This window comes from Protopterus annectens, chromosome 12.part0 (assembly GCF_019279795.1).
Source record: "Protopterus annectens isolate FY-2018-M chromosome 12.part0, PAN1.0, whole genome shotgun sequence".
NCBI lineage: Eukaryota > Metazoa > Chordata > Ceratodontiformes > Protopteridae > Protopterus > Protopterus annectens.
Window position 1 is genome coordinate 209,974,800 of NC_056746.1, and position 17,701 is coordinate 209,992,500.

The following is a 17,701-nucleotide window of genomic DNA, read 5'->3' on the forward strand; positions in this document are numbered from 1 at the left end:
CAAGTTTGATTATTCCAATATTTTTCACATTCAGATGTAGTATATGATGTGAGCTGTATACAAAGAGTGTAATAATCTTTTCTTATTAGTGGAACTCCAGTATTTGATACTTTTAAAAATGTCCATAAGCACAAACAATATATATATATATATATATATATATATATATATATATATATTCTTTGGTGCAGAAGGCTGTGGGTTCTAGTCTGCACTAGGTAGATTGATTGCTGAGAGTAAGGTAAAGTGCTTTTATGCCCTGGCTAAATTTCCCCTAGTAGTATAAATAGTACTTCAGGTTTTCCCAGTAAAGAGGCTGCCAACCTAATGGAACTAACTTGCTCAATAAAGGATAAATAAATAACAAATGCATTCTCACATCATCATACATTTCATAGGTGATTACTAGGCTAATGGCACAAGAGCTTTTACAGCTTTAGCCAATAATACCCAGTATATGACTCTATTATATCTTAATTCACCAGATATGGGATGGGGTAGTATCAGGGTAGTGGGTCTTTGAATTTTGGAGTCCTAAGTCATTTTATAGACTACCTCTGTCCATAAGGGACATGAACAGCAACCCAGGAGTGAATTTACAGTTCCCCTTCCATTTATCCAAATTCTTTTTGAAGAGAGTGAGAAATGGGATTTGATTTACAAAGATGGGAAATTTATTCTATACATGAGATAGCCTTTGGGATACGAATCTGATTCTCCAGCAAGTTCTGTTAGAGTCACAAATAAGGTTCAGGTCCATGGAACATTTAACCCTCATATAATTTTTCTTGTGAATATGTAACATTTTCATCAGGGCTGGATCAGAGAATGCCTTCTAGGTCAGGCATAAGTCACCTCTCAATAAAAGATATGAGATGGAGCAAAGGGATAGGGCCTTTAGTTGGTTTGCATAAGACATGTCTTACACTTTGTACTTTTTACTGAGAAACATCGGACTGTTCCAACTAGTGTAAGTGCCTGGTTAGGTACATGCAGAAGGTACCATGAAAACCAACCAGAAGGAATGGAAGAAAACTGTAGTCTAACAGCAGTTTATTCAAGTTGAATGTCACAAACACAAACAGAACACGAGTTAACCTAGGTTTCGTCCTTAGGACTTCATCAGAACAAGAGTACAAGTAACAGCTGGAGTTTAAATATCATTCTCATTCACTTGATACTTCATTTAATCAATTAATGGATAGACCATTTAAAAAAATATTACTATAAATTCAAAATGAATGATTTCTGTTAAAAGTAACAACCCTTATATATATGTATTATAGAAATAAAAAATAAAAGCTCTTGTGATATAAATTACCACAACATTATATATTGAATACATAAAAAAAATGAATGTATACATAAATAAATGTATATAAATATATAAATATAAAAATATAAATATTTATATCACAAGAGTTTTTATTTCTATTTTTTATTCCTATATTTAATACATATATAAGGGCTGTTACTTTTAACAGAAATCATTTAGTTTGAATTTATAGTAATATTTCTTTAAATGGTCTATCCATATTCTTCTGTGTCCAAATGGTCAATTTAGTCAAGTCAAGTTCTTTTGCAGGCATGCCTTATCAGTAACACATGTAATCAGTTTACCCAGTTTCAGGTCATCTACATATAGACTGTAGAACACCTCAGATGAAAAAGTTAGGTCTGAAAGATACAATCTAAACAACTAAGGGCCTAGGGCAGAGCCCTGTGGGACACCCTGACTGTAACCAAAAATTTCACCTGTCCATTTGCTGTATGATACTTGCCATGTCCTATTTGTTCATAGGTTCATAGGTAGGTACTAGGCTATTGGCCCTAGGGCCTATATAAGCCTAGCCAAAAGGTACCCTGGCTTTTGCCACCCAAGAAAGTTATTTTCCTGTGCCACTGTTGAGCAGAGCCACAGAAGTGATCCCCAGGGTGAATTTCCTATCTCCCATCCAATCATCAAGATTTTTCTTGAAGAGTGCTTTGTTTGATATAGATAGGTAGTTTGTTCCAGAGTATGGGAAGTCTCTGGGACAGGAATCTATCCTTCCAGCATGTTCTGTTTATTGTGGTGACAAGGTTTAGATCCCTAGAGCGTGTAGCTTGGAGGGATTGGGATTTCTTTAATTGGAGCATGTCCAAAAGCTCTGGGTTTGACATAGCTTTGTGTGTTGGGCAGAGATCGCCTCTGAGTAGGCGATATGTGACGGAGTAAAGCTGCAGTTTTTTGAGATGGTCTGCTTAGGGCATCTGTTTGAGGCTGGTAATCCTCTTTGTGAGGTATTTCTGCGGCCTTTCCAGTTGTTGTAGATGTCTTGTGAGGTACATACCAAAAGGGGCATTTTACTCTATAATGGGTCTAATAAGTGACGGGTAGAGGGGAGCAATGACCTCATTTTTCCTGGATGAAAAACCTTTTGTGATGAGGTGTGCCACGTAGAAGGATTTCCTGACTACTGTGGCGATGTGATTATCAAAGGAGAGACTACTGTCCACCTGTGTCCCAAGGTCTCTTATCACACTTTTGGCATTAAGTAGACTACCGCATATGTGGTAGTTCATGGGTACAGAGTTTTTACCAAAAGGGATGACAATGCACTTTTTGGCATTGAGCTTGAGGCCATGGCTTTGACACCAGGCATCTGTCTCAGCGAGGCCCTTTTGTAGGATGTCCACATCTTTTGGACTTTTGATTATGACTCCTAGTTTGCAGTCATCTGCGAACTTTGTTAGCCAAAGACCTTCTGTGTTAGCTTGTACTTCTGAGAAGAAGATACCAAACAGGAGAGGACCCAGGACTGAACCCTGTGGTACTCCACTTGTCACTGGTCTGAAGTTGGATTTGGAGTCTGCTACTTTCACAGTGTGGGTTCTGTCAGTGAGCCAGTTGGCAACCCATCTTGTGACATAGGGATTTATACTTAGTTTAGTGAGTTTATCTATAATTCCAGAGTGGGGGATGGTGTCGAAAGCCTTGGTGAGATGTAGATAAGGTGTGTGAACCACCTTACCCTCATCTACAGCTTTGGTGACAGCTTCAAAGATTTCTATCAGGTTTAGGAGACATGATCTGCCTTTTACAAACCTGAACTGGGTGGGGTCCAGAGTTTGGAGATTACCAATGTCATTGTTTATAAGTTCCATGATGATATGTTCCATAGCCTTGCAGACCAGGCTCGTCAGGCTAATGGGGTGGTAGTTTCCATGGTAGTTGGAAGCCTTGCAGCTATCTATCTTATCAAGAGTACATCAACACCTAGTTGTTTTAATTTATAGATAAATATTTTGTGTATGAACCTGTCAAATTCTGAAGTTAAATCTATATAAATTACATCACAGCACAATTTTTCATTCATAGCTGTTATTATATTGTTATAGAACATCATGTTACAGGTGGCAATAGATCTATTTTCAACATATGCATGTTGATATATGGTTTCAAGTCCCAACCTATCCAATTCTGACAATAACTTATCCAATATTACCTCCCCCATTATTTTTCCACAACATGAAAGTAGACATAAAGGTCTATATAACTGGGTTTGTCCTACTCCCCTTTCCCTTAAAGATGGGTTTAATAAGTGCATGTCTTCAATCTTGAAGAATCTGCCCATATTTACTTGACCAAGCGAATAATAGTTATAATGGTCCTGGAAGTTCTTGTTGCAGCATTTCTATTGATGTTTCTGCAACTTATCTCAAGTTTCAGTGTACTTGTGAAGGCTGCCAGCTTAGCTATATAGAATTTTGTAAATAATTCTATGTCATTGTAAATATTAATATGATCCACAGGCTGTGTAACAAATGTAAGAACATTTTGTTATGTTCTGTACTTCAAAAATGTAACACAGTGCACTCTGCTGGAAGAAAGCTGATAAGTAAAACATTTTATGACTGTTTGATCTCAAGCTCAGAGACAGGATGTCTGGGCTAGAAATTCTTTCTATTGTCTTAAGACATAGATAATTACTAGGTCTCACATGTAAAGTGTCTTTTATTACTGTGGCTTCCTGGCAGGTGGAAATCAAAAGAGAAATGTTAAATTTTGAGTTTCTGTTAGCCTGGGAACTAAAGGAGAAGTAATAAAAATGATGTAATCTGAGATGAGTCGGCAGTACCGAGTATTACAAATTTAAGACTTTCTCAGAGAAAAATATTGAGCATTTTGTATTTTGTTTTGGATCTGAACACATCAGCTCACCAGCACTTTGCGTTTGCTCTGTAAATAAAGTTATTTAGAACTTAGCATTTCTCTTAGAGATAGATTGAACACAGCCAGATTAGTCTAGCTGTTTTCTATATTTATGCCAGACTATCCTACAGTATTGTTTTAAAGCATTTTCTTGTGATTTTTGAACTCTCTATTGTCATTCTGTTGAACTAATGAGTATTGTCTTGTGTTTTTATTATTTATTATTAAATATTTTTAAACCTTTCAACTGTGGCTGTTTTGTGTAGAGATAATTTAAGCTCTAGAGTACCTGCACAAGTGCGTTAGCCTTTTCTGTGTTTATTTACTGTATTATTGCATTGTTTAGCCTGTTTTAACCAAAAAGAAAATGCTATCTTGTTTGCTCGTTTCCTGCCTTTCCTAGCTAGTACAGTCCAGATCCCAGGCTTTGCTGGTTTCAGGACTTTATTTTCTGTGTTCAGAGCTATCCAGACCTTGCTGTGGTAGAGGGAAGTCTTACTGCTTACCAGTGGGAGTGGTGAGCATTGTACTGCCTATTTAACACTAGAGGAGTGGTTTCCAGCTCTGAAATTGTAATTGTATTAGCCATTTTGGGCTGATTTCTATCCCTTTCAACTTTCTGGCTTAAAAACACGTGTGTTTGCATGTTTTTCACATCGTGCAGCACCATGGTGCTATGGTTAAACTATTCTAGGTGCCAGAAAGTCTGCTCTTAAAATTTTCCCTTAGAACTAGCTGGTTTCTCAGTAGTAGCATTAAAATCTGAAACCCTGTGACTGGCACTTGCAATAGAACCTGCTGAAAAGCACTAGGAAGCCTTAAACTGATACAGGCACTCAACTCTCCTTGTTAAAAAAGAGAAATTAATTGTAGGCACTAAACAGCCTATAATTGCAAAGTACCTTGCAAAGGTAAGGGAAAACAGCTCTTGTACTTTACAAAAAAAGCACATAAACAGGCATGTCCAATGGTCAGCTTCCAGTGATTTCTCCTGTCCACCTGGTGAATCTGGGCATACTGGGGCAATGCAGAAACTGCTTCATGTACACAGACAACCCTCTCCTCCTACCACCCAACACTACAACCTGCGAGAGATGCACTTACATAGCCAAACTGTAAGCAAAGCTCTCTCCAGCCAAGATTGTGCTAGACAATCAAGAGAAGAAGGTTAACACCTGCACTACACCTCAAGCAACACATAGCCCTTCAAAACCCACACCATCAACACCCACACATAGCAACACTAAACCCACATATGCGGAGGTAATTAACATTAACCTGCCCAAGCAACAAGGACCTCCGAAGCTGAAATGCAAACAAACAAAAGTCACAACCAAAGTGACACATAGCTCACATCACCAGTGTGCCACCCAACAGCCCCTAAGGCAAGAAAACATACCCAGCACTTTAGTCATAGGAGACTCTATAGTCAGGCACACTAATGTCTCACTCACCAGGCTGAACACCTGTCGGGTACTAGGATCCGCCACATTATGCATGCACTCAAGTCACTCTACAACAAGTACAAATATGACTCTGTCATTGTCCATGTTGGAGTGAATGACTTGAGACGTACCTTCCTGGACTACATGAAAAGAGGCATGGAAGAGCTCTTGGATCATGTGGCCCAGGCAGGTATGACCTTAGCCCTGAGTAGCATCCTGCCTTCGCCCAGAATCTTACCACAGTATAAGGACAAAATGGCTGACTTCACCAACTGGCTAAGCTTCTGGTGCCATTCAAAGGGGATCCAGTATCTGTCTGCCTGGGATGACATGATCAACAAACCAAGATGCTTTGCCAGAGATGGTCTGCACCTGTCGCCCCTGGGATGCAGGTTACTGGCTAAAGCTCTTGCCATCCCTATAATGCCTTTTTTAGGCAAGGTTCAAAGGACAAGTCCACCACCATAACAGATACAAGCATGCAAAATCTGAAGGTAATGCTACTCAATGCTAGAAGTCTAAACCTCAAAATTCACTCTCTCGAGGCACTCCTAAAAATGGAGAACATCGATATCTGTGCAGTAAGTGAGACCTGGTTCAAGGCTCCAGAGAGCACCCCTGCAATATCAGGCTACAACTCTTACCACACTTTTTGGACACCAAACCAATATCGAAACACTAAAGGTGGAGGAGTGTCCATATTCACCAAGGATATTCACACCTCCAGGCTAGTTGCCCAATACAATGCATCTGAAATTCTCCAGGTGCAACTAACTCTATGTAAGACTGCAGTCTGAATTGTAGCTTGCTACAGATCCCCCACCATGCCTCAAGATTCTCACTACACCTGTCTAAACATACTGGAAAATATTAAGATACAACCAAACACCCTAATATGGGGTGATTTCAACTACCCTGCCATTAACTGGGAAAACTACTCGGGTAGCAACACCTTTTCCCAACAGTTCTTGGAATTCATAAATTCCAACGCCCTGGATCAAATAATCCATTGTCCCACCATGCTGCAATATCCTAGACCTGGTCATTACCAACATGGGAGATAGATTCTCCATACCAGTGGTCACCCCCCTCATTGGTCAGGTCTGACCATAAGCTAATCACCCTTGACATCCACATCCCCCCCCCCCCCCAGTAAGGAAACCTCCATAAAAAACTTCTCCAAAGCCAACTTCATGCTACTCAAGTCAGAAGTGACAAACTTCATGACACCCATGCAGACAGGAGCTGAAAGTTTTACTGCTGAATCCTACACTAAGACACTGTACGAGCACATCCACTCGTGCATGAATTGTACCATCCCAAATAGAATGAAGACGCTCTCCTCCAAAAAAAAGGAAGCCAATCTGGTGGTCCCCTGCCATAAACAAACTATGCAACAGAAGGAAGAAACTGTTGCTGAAAAGAGGAAAATCCCAGGATGCAAAAAACTCCCTTACCAGCCTCGGTAAAATCCCTCATAAAATCTTCCAAAGCTAGTTATGAAAATAAAATTGCTGAAGATTCCAAAGACAACCACAAGGCATTCTATAGTTATGTCAAGAATCTAAATGGCAATGCTCAGATCTGCTCTAAGCTACAACAGAATGACATTAAATATACTGATCACAAGGATATTGCCAATATCCTGGCAGATGATTTAGTGCAAACTTCACCCCCCTCTCAACCTCTAAAGGGCCCATCTCAATACCAAAAGATTGCCAAATTCCGGTAATCACGGCCACACAGGTAGAAACCACACTCTCCAAAGCTAAGAATACAGCATCCATGGGACCAGATGACATTGCAGGCTGTGTACTACATGAACTACAAAATTAATTGACACCTCACCTAAGTGTCATGTTTAATCATAGCCTCACCTCAGGCTTCATGCCCATTGAGTGGTGCACAGCTACAGTTATCCCACTCCACAAGGTGGGAGCCTCCTTGGATCCCAGGAACTACTGTTTCATCAGTCTGACGAGCCTGATCTGCAAGGGCATGGAACACATTATCATAGAACTTATAAACAAAGACATTGGCAACATTCAAACACTGGACCCCAACCAGTTTGGGTTTGTGAGGGGCCGATCTTGTCTCCTGAACCTGACTGACTTCTTCAAATCAGTCTCCAGAGCTGTGGATGAGGGTAAAGTGGTCCACTCAGCCTATCTGGACCTCGTCAAGGCCTTCAACACCATCCCCCACTCTGGAATCATAGATAAACTTACTAAGCTGGGCATAAATCCCTACATCACTCGATGGGTTGCCAACTGACTTACTGACAGAACCCAGACTGTAAAAGTAGCTGACTCCAAATCCGGCTCCAGACAGGTGACAAGTGGAGTACCTCAGGGTTTAGTCCTGAGACAGCTATTGTTTGGCATCTACTTCTCTGAAGTACAGGCCAACACTAAGGGACTCTGGCTAACAAAGTTCGCAGATGACTGCAAACTGGGAGCGATTATTGAATCCCCAAATTATGTGGATATTCTACAAAAGGGCCTTACAGAAACAGATGCTTGGTGCCAGAGCCATGGGCTCAAGCTTAATGCCAAGAAATGTAAAGTTATCCCCTTTGGAAAAAAACATATACCCATGAATTACCACATAGGTGGCAGTACACTAAACACCGAAAGTGTGATGAGAGACTTAGGGAGAGAGGTGGACAGTGGTCTCACCTTAGATAACTACATTGCCACAACAGTCAGGAAATCCTTCTATGTGGCACACCTCATCACTAAGGGCTTTTCATCCAGAAAAATGGAGGTCATTGTCCCACTGTACTCATCCCTCATCAGACCCATTATAGAGTACAATGCCCCATTTGTTATGTACCTCACAAGACATCTGCAACATCTGGAAAGGCCGCAGAAATAACTCACTAAAAGAATCACAGGCCTAAAGCAGATGCCCTATGCGGACTGTCTAAAAAAACTCCAGCTATACTCTGTGGCATATCATCTACTCAGAGGTGATCTCTGCTTAACATACAAGGACATGTCAAACCCTGAGCTGTTGGACATGCTCCACTTAAAGAAATCCCAATCTCTCAGAGCCACACTCTCCAGGCATCTAAATCGTGTCATCACAATGAACAAAACTTGCTGGGAGGGATAGGTTCCTGACCCAGAGACTCCCCATACTCTGGAATAGACTGCCCATACATGTCAAGCAGAGTGCCTCCTTGGGCCTCTTCAAAAGGAACCTTGACGATTGGATGGGAGATAGGAAATTCACCTCGGGGATCACATCAGTCACCCTGCTAGACAGGGGTCCAGGGAAGCAAATATTGTGGGAAGAAATATCCAGGGAATTGTTATGGCTAGGCTTGTATAGGCCTTAGGACCAATAGCCTAGAGGCAACCTATTAACCTATGTATTTGATGATACTGTACAAAGCCAATCCAATAGCCTTGCTGTTTGTCATACTTACTAATTGGATAATAATAACATTACACAGTGAAATTGGTCACCCTTTGAGAAGTGCCTTATAGCAGCTGATAGTAGTGGTTGGTGGCAGTTGGTACTGCCTTATAGTCTGGACAGAAAGAGGGCATAGCTGGAGAACCTGTGCCAGCCTTCCCCAGGAGTGTCTGTGTGTTTGTATATAAATCAAATCTTAAAGTGTATGTGTGTGTCAACTACTTGGACAGGGGCACGAAGCACTGGTTGGACAGAGAGTGTGCTGGAGGTTTTAGCTTGACCACTAGGCTGAGATCTGGACCCTATAGCTGTGCCAGTGGGGAGTCTTATTGGGGATCTGGAGAGAAAGGGAGAAACCAGCCCCAGACTGACTGTGCTCTCTGTGTGCTCTTAAGGGAAATTGTACTTTACTGTATGTGTACTTGTTATCCTCTCAATGTGGATGCCCCTCCCTGGTGCTAGTGGTGAGGATTGAGACTCCTTGATTAGTGGGCATGCTCACAGGTGTCACAATACTCACTATACTAACTGATGTTTTTATTATTGACATGAATACCATGTGTCTATTGAACTGTGACTCTTGTACTGTATGTGGTTGTTATCTACGGTTTATATTTGTATTTACTGCCACATTTCTATTATATCCTTGTGGAACTCATCTATGTAAGTTGTTATTATACTCACGAAGCTATTTGATGTTTTTTGTTTGATATTGATATGACTATCTTTGTGCATTCAGCTGTATCTATTGTTAATGTGGAGCTTTTCTCCCTGGGCCTGCACTGAAAATGGGATAACTTTTGGCCCAATGGACTATCCCGGTAAAAAAATGTAAATAAATAAGTAAGTCAGTAAGTGTTCTCAGGTCATTATTACTTAATTCCATTTCCTCCCTGTGCTTTGTTTGGGTCCAGTTTCTACAGTTCTTTTTCAGTATAATCTAATTTGGTTCCAGTATTTGAGGTTAACTGGATGTCATTATCATCCCCTTTGTGGAACCAAACTGTTTTGCATAAGATTTTGTAAATATATCTATAATCTGTTGTGTCTGAGAATAAATTCTAGAATCTGTACACAGTTTATCAATTTTTATTTACTCCTTCCACACCTTATACATCTATAAAAAGGTTTCCTATTATGCTCAATATCTTTATATAAAATTTCTCCAAATTTTTCTTGATCTTGGCTCACGCTATGCTTAATTTTTTGTCCAGCTTGTTTATTTAAGTTTTCACAGTTGTAGTTCAACCTCTCTTCCATTTCTTATATTTTTTTGTGTCTCACGTTAATGAGATATCTTGTTCTTATGGAAATATATTCACCTGATGTTGTATGCCTAGATCCTGATGTTAAGCATTTTTTGATTTTTTGCACTCGAACAATTTCTCTTTCAAAACTTTCCACATTCCATCCGCAGTTTTTCCACTGAACAAATCACTCCAGTTAGTTTTACATAGTGACTTGTTTTGCTTCCATATAATCTGTGACTAACCTTCTCCAAACCTTTCAGATTGGAAGAATTATTTAGCAAGAAATTAACCTTTATAACCCCATGATCACTGCATATCAATGGTGGCAAAACTTGAATTGAAGGAACAGTAATTTCTTTAGGAACGCAAACAATGTCTAGCATGTTCTGTTTTTTACAATCTGAAGCAATTTTTGTTCCTGAATATACATTGTGAATAATTTGCTTACTAATGTTATTGAATCAATATTATTCCAGTCTGTTTTTGATAAATTTAACTCCCCACCTAATATTATTCTTCCCTCCTGTGTTTCATGCAAGAAATCTATGAGTTCCTCTAGGTCATCTGCACTTGATTTGGTGGTCTATACACGCCAAAATTGTTCTATGTTCCAGGGTTGGCTTTATTGTCACAGTTACACAGTCTATAGTGTTGGTGTTATCACTGAACATGTAATAATCACAGGTCTCATAACTGTCTTTAATCCCTATCATAATACCTCCATCTGATTTTTTGTTAGAATGTCTGTTACAGTAAAAACATTTATAACCTGACAGAACTGGTTTCCAGTCATTGTTCTTTAACCATGTTTCACAAACAATAACAACATCAATCTTGTGGGAACGTAGCAAATATTCCAATAAAAAACTTTATTATTAATACTCCTAGTATTAACAACCATCACAGATGCAAAAAATGTTATCTGTGAAGTGTTAAATTTTCGACCTGGCAAAAATCCTGCCTAGCATTTGTCAAATATTTCAAAATATCTGCTGCAAAAATTATCTTCCCTGATCTTGACAAATGCACACCATCTTGTCTGAACATGTGTGTGCCCAAAACTAGGCTTAGATGCTCTACACATTTCCATTTTTTAAAACAAGACATTTGTTCTTTGTATGTATTTACCCAAAAAGTCTTTTCATTTATGGTGACCTGACTATCCTTTCTATATGTGATTTTTGAAAAATACGTCCTAACACCAGTACAAGGTATACCATCAAAGAGGGCTGTAGGTTCCCTTCTAACAGTCAGACAGTCCTTGCAGATGAGATAATTTGTACTGACATGAATAAAAACAGATCCGTACTTCATTACATTAAGACATTCCAAGGCTTGTCTCATATCTTCTGTTTTTGCTCCTGGTAAGCATAACAGTATTCAATGTTAATTATCTTCTCTGCAAATATAAGTATCATCTCCTCTAATAATGGAATCTCCAATTACAAGAATATCTTTTCTGACCAGATCTGAAGAATCTTCAGCTTCTAATACAATAATATCTGCTCTATCAATTGTTACGAAGGATAGATCTTCATCACTATTAGTCTTATTAATCCCACTGTTTTCATTGTGCATTAAATTCTCATCCATCTGGCTTTGTATATCCACAGCTTGAGCCATATACTCACCATCTGTCTTTCTTTTCTTTTTTCTTATAGTAATGTCCTTCAATCCTTCCACATTCAGTTTTGATTTCTTCCTTTTCACCTGCCCCATACCTCTTTTTTCTACCTTCTCGTTTGGAAAAAATGATGCCTTTTTCTGTAGACTGAAGGTTTTCTGACAGAAAAATGTTATCATTCCTTTTAATGTGTTTGTTACATAACAAATCAATGTCCTTTTTATACATATTCTCTTTACTTCACGGACATTTCCTTCTAAACACTCTGAATCCTCAGATTGCTGAATACTTACATCTAGAATTCCAAAGCTGTCCATTACTGGGAAACCAGAGTAAAAGAACTAAGAATAGCACCAAGACAATGGAGCAAGAATCCATGGGAAAAATACTATCACTTATTGAGACACTAAACTTGAATTTAAACTCTTAATGAGAGTAAAAGAAAAAGGAACAAATGATCTGTCATTAATATGATGTTACTCTGACTAGACTGATCAATATAATAATTTAATTTCAGGCCAACCGTAAATATTGTATATAGTTAATCATACTGTTTTACTGATCAGAAAATGTATTAAGATTATTATACAATGGAATTATTTGAAAAATTAATAAAAAACATTTGGAGTAGAAGTCCAAAGCTGTCAGGGACATCATCTTGTTTCATAGGGGTTGTATGATCTTTACAGACAATAGACACATCATTTCCTAAATGTTTTCTATTTACTCTTTGTCTAACATTATTTATCTCACCAGTCCAGTCATTAATGTATGTAACAACAGTTCTCCAAGCAGTGCCAATTGCACAAGTGTAATCATCATCAGTAAGTCTAGATTTATTACTAGTGGTAAGCAAATCATCCAACCTTTGACATGAGGAACACAGATCACCAGTGTTATCGGCTGTTACCTTTAAATATGCATAGCATTTATTACACTGTACAAGATATTTGTGCATTAGCAAATCATGAATTGCATACTCATTTAAGGAATCTATATTCAGCTTCAAAAGAATAAAATATTAGAAAAGAAAAGAATAACCAAAATCAGTAACTACAGGATTCAAAAAGAACTTAAATCAACTTTTATGATAAAAATCTCACAAACAATATACAACTAAATACTAAAGTAGGTACAGCAAAGTTTTTCTGACCGTACAATTTCTGAAAGTCAGACAAAAGCTGTAATTCCTTTACACACATAGTAGCTTCTGCTCACTATCATTTGCAGTCTCGTTTCTGTTTAACAGTAAAGATAAATAAATCACAAACCAAGGAAGGGTTGTTTAGATAAGCTCTGGATTGTCCTGTCTGCACTCTGTGTGAATATATAGCTGACTAGGCCCCTTGGGATATCTTGAGCTTGCCTCTCTAAAACCTATCCCTTTCTAACAACCAGCAGCGAAGATTAAAGGTAAAACATCAAAATATAAATCAGTGTAAATCTCCCTGTCTACAAGCTATCCTCTCCTTCCTACAAGCAGTGAAAAACAGTGATAAAAAATAAAATATAAATTAAAATAACACTTCCCTTACCAGTCAACTACAAAGTAAATCACGAACCAAGACAGAATTGTTCAGATAGGCTCTGGTGTTTGGGAGGAATTAATGCATGGGAGTGAGCGGCATCTCCCCATATTTGTGAGCAGTGGGTCTAAGATATTTGTACCTGTAGTTGGTCCAGGGTGTATGCATTGACAAAGTCCAATAACTTCTGAGCAAGTGAATTATGGGTTGTATAAGTTTCCCAATTTAGGGAGAGGTAGTTGAAGTCACCCATAAATATGGTGCTAGGCTGAATGTTAAGCGATTCTAGTAGGTTTATGTAGGAGATGTGGCTTTCCAGACTCATGTTAGGGGATATGTAGCTAGCGAGGATATGAAAGAGGCTCACACCTGTGGTTATCTGGGCATGGAACAGCTCAAGCAAGTCATGTTGTTTGACCTGTCTAGCAGTGTACTTGTCCTTTATAAACACTGAGACACCTTTTCCATTTGTTTTATCTTGAACTGAGGGGGATCAAAATGTATGAAAGGCATTGGAATCTTTGATAGCTGGGGTGCTTTCCATGGTAGTGAACCATGTTTCTGTGACTGTACATATGTCTGCATTGCCCAAAGTAAGGAGCACTTCCAGGGAGTGCATTTTTTTATTTAAACTCCTAGTTTTGAGCAACAGTACTTTTAGGTAGTTGTGAGTTGTTTTTGTTATACTGGAGGGTTTAACAACTTGGCACAACCTAAAAAGGGCACTATGGGGATAGATACATTTTTTGTCAGTATCTGGAAGCTAAGTGAGGAGAAGTGCAAACCATCTCTGACAAAGCATTGTGGTTTGTCGATTATGTCTCCCCAGGCTGACAGATTTTGGATACCCTTGTTGTGCCACCAGAAACTAATCCAATTGTTGAAGTCAGTCCTTTTTTGATGTTACTATGGCATCTTCATTGGTGAAGGTAGGATGCTACTCAAAGCTAGATTCATATTCAAAGAACTCCATCATGTCTCTCTTCATATAGTCCAGGTGAGGTACATCTTAGATTGTTTACACAGCTAAGCCCTCAGGACAGTAGAATAAACACACACTAAGCCTTTCACCAGCAGTTCATAACTACTCTCACCAGAGTGCAGAATAAAACTCTCTTAATGAAAAACAAACTTATTTTGAGCTCAAGTACAGTAACAAATGCTTTACAACAAAAGACATAACTCCTGAAGTATCAGGAATCCTTGAAAATAAGTTCACAAATTTCTACAAAGATAAAGAAGTTTGTCATATTAATTCATTACTTAGTGCTGCAGCTTTATGAGAAGTCATCCTTTTTTAATATTAACATTCTTAGATGGATTATGATAGTTGGAGAATAGCATATGCAATTATTTTATTTTAATAATTCACAAAGTCATAGTACACACAGTTCTCCATGCTGTAAGTTGGGAATGCTGGTAATGTGGCAGTGGGTAATTTTAACCTACTGACAGAGGTTTATCTACAACACAAGACAATATATGAACATTCACTTTTTTGTACCTTTTCTTCTCATCTGATATAAACAGTACAACAATGAAGCACAGGAAAGGGAAGAGGATAGCAGATTTTATTCCACCAGAGATTAAAATGTAGCTGAACCTGAATGAATAATTGTAAACGGGCCTGCAGTGTGACAATTTCTAGTTCTTCTGTCTGTATACTAGAAAGCTTTTGCATTTAGCATTGTTTGCCCCATTACTGTTTCAGATATGGGATACCTCAGTTTACATTTCCCACTCTTTTCCATGAGACACTTGATGGTGGATGCAAAAGGCTACTAAAGTGATTAGTGATATACCAAACCACCTGTTCCTGCACCATGTGAAATATCCACTTTTCTTGGGGGCATGGGATAGGCTGATTGTCACTGCTTATCCCTAAGTCATTTGTGTTGTATCTGGAGGTGGCACAAATCATCACTGTTCACTAAATTCAGTTTAGCAATGTGGATCCACAGACACAGAGAGTGAATAAATATAATGAAAGTCTATGGTGTGTGAATAAAGGATGCCACACTGAGTGACAATGCTGTTTGCAGTCATAAAAATACATATTGCAGGGCAGAATACATGCAATAGTACAAAACTCAATATAATAGGTTAGGAACTACTGAAAACACAAAAGCACATTTACTCAAGTAAGCCATTCTTAAATAAAGGTGAATAGTTCTCTAATACCTTTTCTTCTGCACTTCAGTTTGGTTGGATACTGATAGAGCAAATTATAACCATTTAAGGGCCAATAAAGATTAATCATGTTAATCCATGAACTTTCATTTCCTGGTCTTTCTTAATTCATTCTTGACCAATGGCTGCCATCTGCTTGTGGATCAGATCACGCACATGGCACCAATGCATTTTGATCGGAAGAATAGCATTCCAGAGCCAGGAAGGGTCCTGAGTCTGCCACCACAAATGGGGGCTTGTCTGCTGGATCTAATCTTTCTGAAAGTCTTGGTCTTACATACTTTCTTTACTTTTTATGCTAATTTAAAAGTATTGTTTGGGGGCAGACATGTTTGGAGAAGCGACATGCTGGTTCTGATGCATACAAAGTATTGAATCATTATATTACATCATGTTGTTTTTCTCTGTGGTACTCAGATTCCATTCACACCATTGACATACTGTGATTCATTCATTCTCACAAGAGAACAGCTACAGGATGTACTTTATTGCCTTTGTGCCTATGATTTTTTCAAAAGGACTGAATGAACTGACATTATATTCATGGCAACAGTAATATTGGCATTATTGAAAGTAAAACTGCATTAAATATTTTCTGTATATAACATATAAACAGTCTATAAAAACTTGCATCTCTTTGTTACAAAAGTTTAGTAGCAACAGATCTGCAAAGAAAAATCAATTTAAAAGAAAACATTTTTCAACTGGCAGCTTCCTGTGTATTAATTTCAGATGACCTATCAAAGAAAATATTATTACCATTGTTTTATATTAGTTGACAGTTGAGTAAATTTTGCCTTTCAGATAAGAAGATCTATTTGCAGCTTTATGGGGCATTCTGGGCATAAAGATATGAATATGAAGTCATTTTTCATGGATGCTGTCAGTTGATGGCTCCATGTCAAGACTCGAGTTACAGTGAAAACTATTTCTTTCAGTCACCAGTGTCACACTAAGGCTTCAGAAAAGAGTAATTGCTTTGTTTTTCATCTATCAAAATAATCATTGCCCCTTTTTCTCTTATCTGATAGAGATCCAAGCTGTACAAAGAGTTAGACTTGTGTTGTATCTCACTTCCTGTAAATACAACCCATCTCCTCTATAGTGAATGCATGTCGGCCCTGTTTCTTGTATCAGTATATTTTTCATATGTTGTCCATCTGCTTTTTGTGTTCTCTCCTTTTCTCTTTATTATATCTGTCCCCGGATCTGGTCATGGTATTTTTTTCTGAAGTTATGCTTAAACAGCAGAGAGACAGGTACAGTTCAAATGTTCTATATGCTCTCAACATATTGTTCATTTGTGAATTCCTTTAGACTTAGCAATTCTTGTTATTTTATTACTATTTTTATATAAAGTTTCCCAGTAGCAATGGCCTGAGGTTACCTTCTTGGGTATAATTTCCCAGCATTCACAAAATATTGTTAAAAGGTAGGCAATTACCTGTCTTTGCTCACTCTGATATTTCAGAAGTCATGAATATTTTATCAAGATCTGGAACTATGACATATGAGGATGTACAACATAATTGTTCTATCACTGGAAATCTTGAGTAGCTATCAGCAACATTTAATAGATGTTTTTCACTGTATGCAGCCCATATAGATCAATTTTTAGATCAGTCCATTGTTCTATTGAGCATTCTAGAATCCATATATTTTGTGGCCCCCTTTTTTTCTCCCCACTGCTTCACTCTTTCTTAACTCTACTCATGTCCTGTGTCCATTTCTGAGTCTACCAACCACTAACTAAACCCCTGGACCTCTTACAATGGAGTTGGGACCAGTGAGGAGTTTAAGGCTATGGAGGTCTGGCTGACTATATCTGCTGTTTTTTTTTTTTTATGACCTACACCCTTACCACCCCCCCCCCCCCCATGGTCCCAATGGAATGGGTAGGGGTGGGTGTGCAATGGGGACATGCAGAGTTTTATACCCCTTCCAATCCACTATTAGACTATGCATTGCAGCCTGGGAACCCTATCCATCAGGGATCTTCACAGGAGATGCACACAGGACTGTTCCTCCCCACCCAGGATGGTAACACC